Genomic DNA, 12,852 nt, shown 5'->3' on the forward strand with positions numbered 1-12,852 from the left:
AAATCCACATCTTCCCATGGTGTGTGCTCCTTCTTCCCTTTCCATCCCCCCTTTATGTGTTGTCTTCCCTCATTAGAATGTAATCTCCTTGAGGACTTAGTACCTGGTCCATGGTAAGCACTTAATAAACACTCTATGGTCTAGTTAGCTAACTATAGTTTCATCTCCATTTCTCTAACTAGCCAGATACTCATCTATCCATCTAAACCATCTCTCTCCATCCGTCCATCTATCTATACCTCAATATCTAGCCACCTCTTTCTCTCCATCCATTCATTCATCCATCCAGCTCTCTCTCTATCTACCTGTCTCTATCTATCCATCCATCCACTCAGCTATCCAGCCACCTCCCCATCTGGTTATTTCTACAGATCTAGATATCCATCGATCTATCCATCTCTCTGTGTTAATCGGTTACTTACCTATCTTCCTACCTCCCTAGCTTTAATTAGTAGCTACTTCTCTGTATTCCTGCTCCTATTCCCCAGGAGGACATAAGGTCCTCGAGAACCGGGACAACATCTCCTTGTTCTTTTTCATTTTATTCCTTTTGGGTCCTGTAACCCCAATGCGGAGCCTGGTGCACCTCTCCCATGGAGATATTTAATAACCGCTTTTGAAATTAAACTCCATCCTGTCCTGACCACTTTCCAGCCCCTCTCCCCCCCACTGCTTCTCATTCTGCCCTCTGGGGCCAAGCAGAACCGGTTTGGTGTCTCTTCCCCACATCCACCCCGCCAAGTGCTTGAAGACATCTCTCAGCACCGTTTCTCCAAGCCATCCGTCTGTTATCCCCCATCTTCACTAGGTAAAAAGAGCCGACATGTTTATCACACTTTACACACTACCAAATGGTTACATATATTTTCTCATTGGACCTTCACACAATAATGTGGACACTACAGGTATTATTATCTCCATTTTACAGATTAGAAAACTGAGGATTAGTGAGAGTGAATAATTAATCTACAGCTGTTTTCATTTGGGGGATCATGGAACTCAAATTGGGTCCCCCACCCTCTATATCTAACAGACTCCAGACTACTGAAATGTGCTTCCAGACATTCACCCTGGCTCTTTTCTTGTTGTCCAGCCTGCCAATAGTTTTAGGATCTGTCATCATCAATACTACCATTCTGAAATAATGCTGTGCTTCGGGAAAGAAGGTGTCAGTCAAGCAGAATACTCCATGTCCTGGAGCATTCAATCATCCCTGGGACCTCCTCAGCTTGGAATATTCCTCTGCCACTCACGCCCCCTTCTCCCAATGAGTTACTCCGGGGGCTTCCATTTTGTGGAGTGGCCCAAACTGACCTTTGTTCTCCTTCCGGTCCCATTCCTGGCACTGATACCCAGCTATGCTGCATTCTGTATCTGTATCTATTGATTATTTGAGCCCCAAAGCGGGACTTTACATTTATTTCTATTAAATGTCACCTTGTTACATTCAATCTATAGTTTTAGCATGTTGAGATCTTTTGGGGATTCTTCCCCTGTAATTCAATGTGTTAGCTATTATGTGATTCAAACACCATCTGTCCCTAATAACTGCTGCCCTCCCTGATGCAGGATTATTAGAAAGAAAATATTATATTGGCCTTAAAGCACTTCAGAAATGTGAGCTTTTGTTTCTCTCCAGTTCACTGTTGCTCTCCCGGTATCCCACACTTGGATTCAAACTTAACCCTCCCTTTTCTTTAGTTCAGTCTTTCATGTCTCCTTCTAAAACACTTCTCAAATCTTTTTCTTGATTCTCAAAACGAACGCCCAACTCTAGGACTTCAATAAATTAATCTATCCATCTGTAAACTGACAAATCACCTCCTATTTGCCAGGAACTGTGTTAAGTGCTGGGGTGACAGGAGTGAATTCAGTCTCTGCCCACAGAGACCTTCCAATCAAGGCTGAGGCAGCAGATGTATGTAAGGCCAGTGTGGGGATGGATTAGCAAATAGATTCACAGTGAAAGATGACGTCAGTGAGCAGGAGGTCAGGAGAGCCTCCCAGCAGAAGGTGGCATTTGAGCTGAGTCTAGGAAAGAATTGAGGGATTCTGAGAGGGGGAGGTGAGAAAGGCAATGGAGGACAGAAAATGACAGGGCTGGGAGCGGTGGTAGAATAGGGAATTTCTGAACTGAGAAGGGTCTTACAACAAGAGGTCACAGGGTTGGGAAAGGCCTGAAAACAGAATGTCAGAGCTGGGAGGGTCTTAGAACAGGGGATGTTAGGACTGGAGGGCCTTAGAACAGGGGATGTCGGGGCTGGGAGGGAGCTTAGAACAGGGGATGTCAGGGCTGGGAAGGGGCTTAGAACAGGGGATGTCATGGCTGGGAGGGGGCTTAGAGCAGGGGATGTCAGGGCTGGAGGGGCCTTAGAACAGGGGATGTCAGGGCTGGGAAGGGCTCTAGAATAGAGAATGTCAGAGCTGGGAGGAGCCTTAAAACATAGCATCCTAAGATCATGGATTTAGACCCAGAAAGGACCACAGAGACCATGTTATCCTTTATTTCCAGATGACAAAACTAAGGCTGAGAGGTTAAGTGACTTGCTGGGGGTCACAGCTAGTCAGAGTCTAAAATAGGATTCAAATCTGGGCCTTTCTGACTCCAGAGACGGAGGAGACTTCGATCGTCAGGGCCGACAGAAAACTGAACAATCGCTTCATTCCCCCTCCTCCTTTTCCGAGTGAGGGAAGTGTGAGATAATGATTAACTAGACTCCAACATTTTAGAACTTAGGGGAGCCTCAGAAGCCATCCAGAACAACTCCTTAATACCCAAAGAAACGGATCCAGAGGCGCGATCTCTCAGCACAGAGAGGGAGAGGTCTCCCACCTCCCGGGCAAGACCTCTGGGCGCCATCTTTGTCTGCAACCCTTCCCACTGTGCCCGGCCCAACCTTTTCCCACCCCAGTGACGGGAGGGCGGCACCTGGCAATGACTCCTGGTATGAGCCGACCCCTTCCATGTGGATTTGTAAAAAGTTGGACCCAAGAACACCCTCGCGTCAACATTCTGCTAAGAAATATGGGAACACCCTGACTCTTTGGGTTGAAAGTTTTCCAGAAACCAAAGCTTCACATCTAGAGACTCCATCGTCAACACCGTCAATGTGTTCCCAATTAGGATCAGAGACTCCGGGAACCTCTTTACTCAGTGGCCTCGAACCTGAGCTTCACCCTCCCACTTGCCTTCTCTCGGGTCCCCCACCCCATTAGAGACGTTACAGTCTCTTGTGCCAAAGGCAGCTGGCCAATGTCCAAAATCCGGGGCCATCTGGGGTCTTCCTGATCTCTATCTATATCCAGACGGCTCTGGAGGGGAAAGCGAGGCCCTCCCTCCCTTAATTCACTGGCACGTCACGGGGTCACCTCCCTGACGTCACGGTCCTTTTCGAGAACGAAGCTTCAACAACCCCCCGTGTGTGGGAGCAGATGCAAAGGGCTTGAGGAGGAGTCAAAGGAACAATTCATTTATTAAATGGTTTCAGCACACCTGCCTGGAGTTGGGATGACCTCAAGGGCCCTTCAAAGACTATTGGAAGCACCGAGGTCAAGGGGCCAGAAAACTGGATGTCCAAGTAGCAGCCCCAGCACCGAGCGCAGAATCTGGGATCCAGGAGGCAGTGAATCAGTGCTGACTGAGTGTCATGACAGGTGAAGAAACTGAAACCAAGGGAAGTGACTTGTCCAAGATGCCACAGCCAAAAAGCCTCAGAAGGAGGATTTGAACCTAGACCCTAAGACTCCAGAGCAGCATTCTTTCTACCTGACTAAAAACAGTTCTCTTCCAAACCAGTTTTGCCAGGATGAAAGTAAGGGGATTGGACCAAATGCTTTCTAAGACCCTTTCTAAGTTATATTTTCTAAGTTCCTTCCCAGCCCTGACATCCTCTATTCTAAGCCCCCTCCCAGCCCTGACATCCCCTGTTCTAAGCTCCTTCCCAGTCCTGACATCCCCTGTTCTAAGCTCCCTCTCAGCCCTGACATCCTCTGTTCTAAGTTCCCTCCCAGGTCTGACATCCCCTGTTCTAAGGCCCCTCCACCATCTTCCAATGCTAACATTTTGGGACTTTGTGCTTCTTGTAGACATGGTTACAGACCTGGGTCTGGTCGTCTGTGATCTTGGAGAAGGCCGAAGGTCTTTGCCTTTTCCTTGCCTCAGTTGCATCCTCTGTTAAATGGGAAGAAAAACCAAAACTCATTTCAATTCAATTCATTTCAAGCATAATCTCACACCAACAACTTTAATTTATCATTGAAAACTTATTGATTATTAAATGAAAAATTACAATTTAAGAAAAACCATCATAGGTTCTAAAGTCTTTCCCAGCTCTGACTCCGGCTCCTAAACATCCTTTTCAGCTCAGTCATTTAATTCAACTCTGACTCGTGAATCCTCCTCCTAAAATATTGTGAAGAACTGACTCTTTGACCTTGTATTCTGCTAGGGACAGGGAGCTCACTATTCCACAGGAGAAAAATCTTTGCCCCCTGTACAATAAATCTTAGACCTGCCATCAGGCCCATGGCAGGCTGTGAGACACCTGATCCTCTGGCATGGAAAAAGGAATCCCTGTCACGGTACCGGCAAGTGTGTGGGATCATAAGGAGAGGATGGGGAAGGGACGGGTGACCTTTCCGCCCCGACCCATAAAGAGAGGGCCAGGGGTGAGCTCGGCGGCCCGGGTACCGCGGTGAGCACGACCGGAGGCTGAGATTCCAATTAGTGCACTTCCTCCCATTAAGATAATAAGCACAGAGTCTGGCCCCTTGGGAAAGGCCGGGCTCTTCTAGCTGGTTGATTAATGTTGCATTTAGGGCAATAAACAACACAATTACTCAACTCCAGCAAACTGAACTCCAGGCGGGAGGGGGGACGAGTCACCCCGGCAATTAATAACAGTCACTTAAAAGCTGCCACGGAGACCTAAGTCACACCTTCTCCAGAAGGGACCGGGAGCGGGGGCAGGCTGGCTCCTGAGCGGCGCACTTCAGGAAGAGGCAAGATTCTGGATTCGGTTGTCAGCAAAGAGGGTGGGAAGCACCTGGGCTCAGAGAGGGGTCTTCGAGCAACTGGCTTCCTGCCTGGGTCCCAGCTTCCTCATCTGTGAAAGGAAAGGGTCGAATCAAGTAGTGTCTAAGCCCCTTCCCAGTTCCGACATCCCCTGTTCTAAGGTCCTTCCCAGCTCTGATATCCCCTGTTCTAAGGCTCTTCCTAGCTCTGACATCCCCTGTACAAAGACCCCTCCCAGCTCTGACATCCCCTGTTCTACGGCCCTTCCCAGCTCTGACATCCCCTGTTCTACAGCCCTTCCCAGCCCTGACATCCCCTGTTCTAAGGTAGTCCCTGTTCTAAAGCCCCTTCCAGCTTTGATGTTCTCTGTTCTAAGGCTCCTTTCCAGCCCTGACATCCCTCTCAACTCTGATAGTCTCTATTCTAAAAGTTCTCCCAGGGCTGCCATTCTCTACTCTAAAATCCATCCCAGCTCTAACATTCTCTGTTTTAAAGTGCTTCCCCCTGATCCAGCTCGATCATTTTCTGTTCTAAGGACCCTCCTGGTTCTCATTCTGTGATATTTTGACCCTAGTATATATAGACTCTCATCATTTGTGACATTGGGCAGAACTCTTCTCCGTTCTGAGCCTCAGTTTCCCTCCTCTGCAAAATGAAAAGAAAGATTCTTACTCCACCACCACACAGGGCTCTTTAATTCAATTTAATAAGCACTTGCTAAATGCCAGGCATTGCATTAGGTGCTGGGATAAAAAAGCCCCCCAAAAAGTGCTTCCTCTCAAAGAGCTTGCATTCTTAATTGGAACTTTGTGGGGTTAGTGGTAGGGACAGGGAAGGGAAAATACGTGCACAAGTAGATATTTTTATGGCCCATGTTTCCAAGCTAACCACGGCTTCCTGGCTCTCCTTCCCCACTTCTCCCCTCACCCTCCCTCCCAAGAAGGGTGATCCCATCCCAACCCCCCAGGGCAGAGAACTCCTCCAGTGCGAGGAAAGATGGACCAACTCTGCCTCTTCTCCATCTTTATAGTCCAACAAAGCCCATTCCCATCTATTATAGCACAGTCTATTATAGCTCAGCCACCCGGGGACCAGGGCTGCACAGATCCCTTCTGCTAGGGACAGGAGGCTCACAATTCCACCTAGAACCCAGATCTCTTACTCTGAAAGCAGAGTCCCTGAACATCATCATTCTACCAAGTAGTTTTCTGAAGGAGAATCGAGTCCAGGCAACTCCCAAGGTCATTGCAAGTTAGCAAAGAATTCTGGCCTGGAATTCCGAGTCCTCGGCTTTTTGTTATTCTACGAGACCTTCCCTAAAAGGGGGGCCCAGGGAAGGGGGAAATGCCGCTTCTCCTAAGCCCGCCCCCTCACCTCCTCCTTCTGGGAGGGCCTCTTGATCCTCAGGAGGAGGAGGGCATCTGGAGAGGGAGATTGTCATAACTGATGGCCTAATTCCCCAGCCACCTTGGTTTCCATGTGTCATTAGCATGCCGACAGGATTAGCTGTGGAATTCCATTATTCCTGGAATTGGGAGCTGGAGCCGAGGGCTGCGTGGTGATTCTCTCTCCCCCCAATCTCTTCCCTCCTCCCTCCCTCCCCCACTCCCCGTCTCCACCATGTGGGGAAAGATGGGCCAATCCCGCTGTGTCTTGGAATTGTCAACTATCTCAAACCATTTCCCAAATATTTTGGGCTTAGCCGAACCCAGAAAGCCTTCATCGAGCGCTTTCAAAGCCTTGTGTGTTTGGGAGGGAAATTGGATCCGTATGGGAGAGATTCTTTCCCGCTTATCATTCAGCCAGACCTTGGCCAGCGGCGGGTCCCTCCCATGTCCACCCTCCAAACCTTTTCTCCAGGCTTCCTCCCGGGCCTTGCTGATGACGTGGTTTTTCCTCGTGCAAACTGCGGCGGGCACCAGTGCCAAGGGCAAGGTGGCCCCCCCGGCCTGGCTCAAGTTTCCCGGCCAAGACAAATGACAGAAGGAACGATAGGAAGAAAGGCAGCCCCGGGAGGGACTTTAGCATTCCAGTGTCAGAACGTGGAGTCAGCAGCCAGTGCAACGCTACATTTTACCCCTGGGGAAACTGAGGCATGCAACAGCATGAAAGAAGCCATTCACTACGGAAAGAGCTAGAGCCCCAAAGCTATAAGGGCCAAATTCAAAAGACCTTCTGCTTCAAGCAGTCCCATTTCCTCTCAGTGCCTCGATTTCCTTTTCTGTAAAAGTAGTGACAGACTGAGTGACCGCTAAAGCCCTTTCTCACTCTTAACTCCTACGATCCTTAAATTGGAAAAGCCAGTTCAATGCTCTGTCCCTGCAGCACGTGACCTTCCCAGAAGAACCTCAAATGTTCTAATGTCCCCTACTTGCCATGTGATATAGTGGCTTGGAGGCGGGAAAATCTGAGTTCAAATTCTGCTTCAGGCACAGATTTTCACAGAAGTAAGAAACCCCAGAGGACATCTGGTCCAACTCAGATCCAGTCCCCTCTTCAACAAATGGTCATCCAGCCTCGGCTTGGAGACCTCTAGGACGGGGAGCTCACTATCTTCTGAGTCACCCCATTCAGCCTTTTAGAGACTTCTATATATGGCTTCTAGGTCGGCCTCCTGAGCCCTTTTGTCCTGTTTGCAGCTTTTTCTCAGGAAAGGTTCCACACTAGTGCCACAGAGCATTATACAGGAGGCCAGGAGGTATGTTCAGGTGCATTTGACAATTCAGTAAACTGAGGTCTAGAGGGATACAGTGACTGACAAATGGCAGAAAACAAGTGTCAGAACCAGGGATAAAATTCCAGTTTCTTCTTAGAAAAAATAAGTAGAATGATAAGATTTATAGGGTCCCTTCTAAGCCCCCTCCCAGCCCTGAGACCCCCTGTTCTAAGCTCCCTCCCATCCCTGACACCCCCTGTTCTAAGCCCCCTCCCAGCTCTGACACCCCCTGTTCTAAGCCCCTCCAGCTCTGACACCCCCTGTTCTAAGCCCCATCCCAGCTCTGACACCCCCTGTTCTAAGGCCCCCCCCAGCCTTGACATTCCCTGTGGGTGACATTCTAAGAAGGGAAGGTCAACAGCTCTCTCCAAAGAGCTCTTTTCAGAGCTTCCAAGAGATGTAAATAGCCTCTTGGACACAAGTGCTATTCAGCCTCCCACTGCTAAGCTATCAGACTGAGTGTCCAAAACAAATTCCCTGGCGGGGCCTCCTCAGCGGCCCCGCTTCCCAGGCTTCCCCGCGCCGCTCCAGGTCTCCCCTCCATACACCTGGGCATCTGCGAGAGGGCCAAGGTCACCGGGAGCCCGTCTCTGGGGCAGCGGCAGCTGGGCGGCCCTCCCCACCCCTGCCCGCAGCTGCCAGCCGCCCCTGCCGGGGGAGGGCAGGAAAGGGCCGAGGCCCCGGCCCCGAAGGACCGAACAGAGGGCAGCTGCCGATTCTCGGGGGATGAGCGGGGCCAGGGAGGGGGTAGGAAGGGTCTCCTGCCGTGTGAAAGGCAGTGGAAGAAGCCGGCCACACCCGGCACCCCTTCTGCCCTCTCGGGCAGACACAATAAGATAACCCCAGGAAAGTTTCTGGGATATCTCCCTACTCTGACATCCTGTGTTCTCCAATATTCTCTCTATTTCAAGGTCCTTTCCAACCGTGTTCTGTGTTCCAGCTCTGAATCTATATTCAACCAAGCAAACAAGCAATGTTTATTAAGCACCTGCTGTATTCCAGGTACTTCAGAGATAAAGAGACAGCTAGGTGGTTCAGTGGGTGGCACGCTGGGCCTGGAATTAGGAGGATCTGAGTTCAAATCTACTCAGAAGCTGTGTGAACCTGAGCAAGTCAACTTCTCTGCCTCAGTTTCCTTTTCTGTCAAGCTGAAGAAGGAAATGGCAACTCACTTTCCCGGTGCCTTTGCCAAGAAAACCCTGAACGGGGTCACTAATAGTCGGGCGTGAGTAACTAACAACAGGCAAAGACTAAAAATGACTCCGTCCGCAACGCCAGCGATATTTGACCCTATAGCTGCTGTTCAGTCACTTCTGACTATGTGATCCCAGGGACTTTGTCCATGAGATTTTCTTGTCAAAGACGGTAGATTGTTTACCATTTCCTTCTCCTGTGTGTCTCATTCCACAGATGAAGAAACTGGGATAAATGGGATTAAGTGACTCTCCCAAGGTCACACAACTACTAAATGTCTGAGGCAAAATGGGAATTCAGGTTTTCCTGACTGACCACCCCGCTGCTCCAACATGGGCACGGATAAAAATGATGGAACATTTTGTATTCTAAGACCTGGAACATTCTCTATTATGTGTTCTATGACACCTTCCAGGACTAACATTTTATGTTCTGGATTCTATAATTCCTTCCAGCTTCAGCATTCTGTCTTTCAAGGGCCCTCCCAGCTAGAACATTCTCTGATCTATGATGCTTTCCAGAGCTAACATCCGAAACCCTACATTCTATAATTCCTTCTAGCTCTGACATTCTGTGTTCTAAGGTTCTTCCCAGCTGTAATGTTCGATTTCCCAAAATCCCCAAATGACTCTTAGTACGGGGGTCCTCCACAGATCAGGAACCCCACTCTTAGGGAGGAACACGGCACTTCCTCCCCTGGCTGATCCATTGTTCTAGACGAGGAGGGGTTGAATTCTCCCACCTCCACAGTGCCAAGGGAATAAAAATGGCAGCTTCTATGGGGGCAGTGGGAAGAGGAAAAGTCCGGTGGCCCGCTTTGAAGGGAATAGGTTCCCCATCTTCTGTAATCCTCTGCAGGAACTGGATAGCCCAGATTAGCGCTCACTGGGGGTTCTGAAAGAGGGCCTTCCTTCCTGTGACTTTGAGGTGATGGATGGTTGGATCTGGAAGAGCAGCTGGGAAAAGGATGGACTGACCATCGGCTAGTTCTCCTTTTCCCAAGACCCGCCTGGACTTTCCTGGAGGAGGCTTCAGGCTCGGGGCAGCAGTGTAGATGGGCCGGCCGCTACTGTCCGAGCATTTTCTCCGTCCACCTGTCCCAGACCTTCTCGGGCACCAAATGACTTCAGAGAGCAGCTTCCTGTGCAGAAGGCTCATGGTTAAAAAAAAAAAAAAAAAACAAAAAAAAAAAAACAGCAGATCATCTTTATCCCTACATGCTCCTGTCCCCGACACAAGGGACATGAAGGTGGGAAGCAGTGTGGGGTGGTGGAGGGAGCCCCGAACTCCAAGGCTGGATCAGAACTGTAGAATCAGAAAGTGCTTTAAGGGCTAAAGCTCCTCATTTCACAGAAGAGGAAACTGAGGGGCAGAGAAGAAAAAGAGGTTTCCCCAAGCTCACAGAGACAAAAATCACAACATCACGGCTCTAGATCTCACAGAGACCTCAGAAAACATCTACTCCAAGCCTTTCCTTTTCCACAAGAGGAAACTGAGCCCAAAAAATCTTAAAAGGACTGGTTCAAGGTCACATAGTAAGTAGAAGAGCTGGGATTTGAACCAGCTCATTACCTACTTTGCCACGCTAAGTTTTAGTACAGGTTATACCATTAATTCATTATATGATCTTATTTTCCGTCTCTCACATGTAAAAATTACATGTAAAATTACACCATAAATTACTTGGTAAATTGCATGTAAATTACATTAAAGAATTATATGTCAAATTTTTAACGATCTTTTTTTTTTATTTTGAAATCCAAATTCCCTCCCTCTCTCCCCGAGAAGACAAGGAATTTGATACGTGTTACTAACACATGTGCAGTCCAGCAAAACCTATTTCCATTTTAGTCATGTCGTGAAAGAAAATATACACACACCAAAAAAAAAGGACCCAAGAATAATAAAAGTTTTTTGTTTTTTGTTTTTAATTTTAATAATAGCTTTTTATTTTCAAAATACATGCAAAGATCGTTTTTAACTTTCACCCTTGCAAGACCTTGTGTTCCAAATTTTTCCCTCCCACATCCCTCCCCTAGACAGCAAGTAATCCAATATAGGTTGCACATGTGCAACTCTTCTAAACCTATTTCCCCATTTATCATGCTGTGCAAGAAAAATCAGATCAAAAGGGGGGGAAAATGAGAAAGGAAAAAAAGCAAGCAAACAACAAGAAAGGTCAAAATCCTATGTTGAGATCTACACTCAATCCCCCATAGTCCTCTCTTCTGGGTTCAGATGGCTCTCTCCAACACAAGATCAGTGGAACTGGCCTGAATCATCTCATTGTTGAAAAGAGCCACGTCTGTCAGAATTGATCATCATGTAATATTGTTTTTGCTGCGTACTTTGTTCTCTCAGTTGTACTCACTTCACTTAGAATCAGTTCATGTAAATCTCTCCAGGCCGAAGAAAGTTTTTTAAGCCTGTGTTTTAGTCTGCATTCAGATTCCATCAGTTATTTCTCTGAAGAATAACAAAAGTTTTTATCATACGTCCTTTGGAATTGTCCTGGATCATTGTATTTGTGAGAATAGCCAAGATGAGAAGGAAAGTGGGAAACTGGGGGGAGGAATGATGGTTAATTTCTCTGATAAAGGCCCCCTTCCTTAAATATGTAGAGTCAGATTTATAAGAATATGAATCATTCCCCAAATGATAAATGGTCAAAATTAATTAACAGGCTATTTTCAGAAGAAGAAATCAACATTATTTTAAAGTCACACAAAAATGCTCTAGATCACTATTGATGAGAAGTGCAAATTTAAGCACCTCAGAGGATCCACCTCACACATAAAAGACTGATTAATATGACAAAAAAGAAAAATGAGAAATGTTGGATGGGATGTAGAAAAACTGGGATACTAATGCTTTGTTGCTGGAGTTGTGAACTGGTCCCACCATTCTGGAGAGCAATTTAGAACTATGCCCAAAGGGCTACCAAACCGTATATGCTTTGACTCAGCAATGCCCCTACTAGTTCTGTATCCCACAGAGATTTTTTTTAAAGGACCTATATTTTATTTATTTGTTTGTTTGTTTGTTTGTGTGTTTGTTTAAAGTAGCTCTTTTTGTGGTGGCAAAAAATTGGAAATCGAAAGGATGCCCATCAATTGGGAAGTAGCTGACTAAATTGTAGTATATGATCATACATGGAATACTACTGTGCAATAAGAAACAATGAGCAGGATGCTCACTGAAAACAAAACAAAACAAAAAGACTTACCTGAATTGATGCAAAGTAAAGTGACCAGAACAGGAGGACATTGTACGTAGCAATATTTTGTGATGCTCCATTCTTCGAATCTTGGCTGCATTGACTTTGTTTGTGCAAAATCTTTTAATTTAACATAAAGAAAATTATCCATTTTACATCCCATAATGCTCCCTATCTCTTGTTTGGTCATAAATGCTTCCTTTCTCCACAGATCTGACTATTCCATGCTCCCATAATTTGCTTATGATATCATTCTTTATATCTAAATCATGGACCTAGTTTGAGCTTCTCTTGGTCTATAATATCAGATATTGGTATATACTTAGTTTTCTGTCAGACCGTTTCCCAGTTTTCCCAGCAATCTTTGTTAAATAGTGAGGTTTTTCCCCCAAAGTTGGATCTCTGAGTTTATCAAATACTAGATGACTATGGGCACTTATTATTGTGTATTGTGTACCTAATGTATTCCTCCGATCCACCACTCTATTTTTAAACCTGAATTTACCAGGTTGTTTTGATGATTACCATTTTGTAATACTGTTTGAGAGCTGATAGAGCTAGGCCATCTTCCTCCACATTTTTTTTCATTGATATTTTTGCCCTTTTGTTCTTTCCGATAAATTTTATTATTTTTTTCTAGATAAATTTTGTGCTTCCAAATGAATTCATTATATGATCTTGAACAAATTATTCCTTCATTTTGGACTTAGT

The sequence above is a fragment of the Antechinus flavipes genome, chromosome 1, assembly GCF_016432865.1.
Source record: "Antechinus flavipes isolate AdamAnt ecotype Samford, QLD, Australia chromosome 1, AdamAnt_v2, whole genome shotgun sequence".
In the NCBI taxonomy this organism is placed as follows: domain Eukaryota; kingdom Metazoa; phylum Chordata; class Mammalia; order Dasyuromorphia; family Dasyuridae; genus Antechinus; species Antechinus flavipes.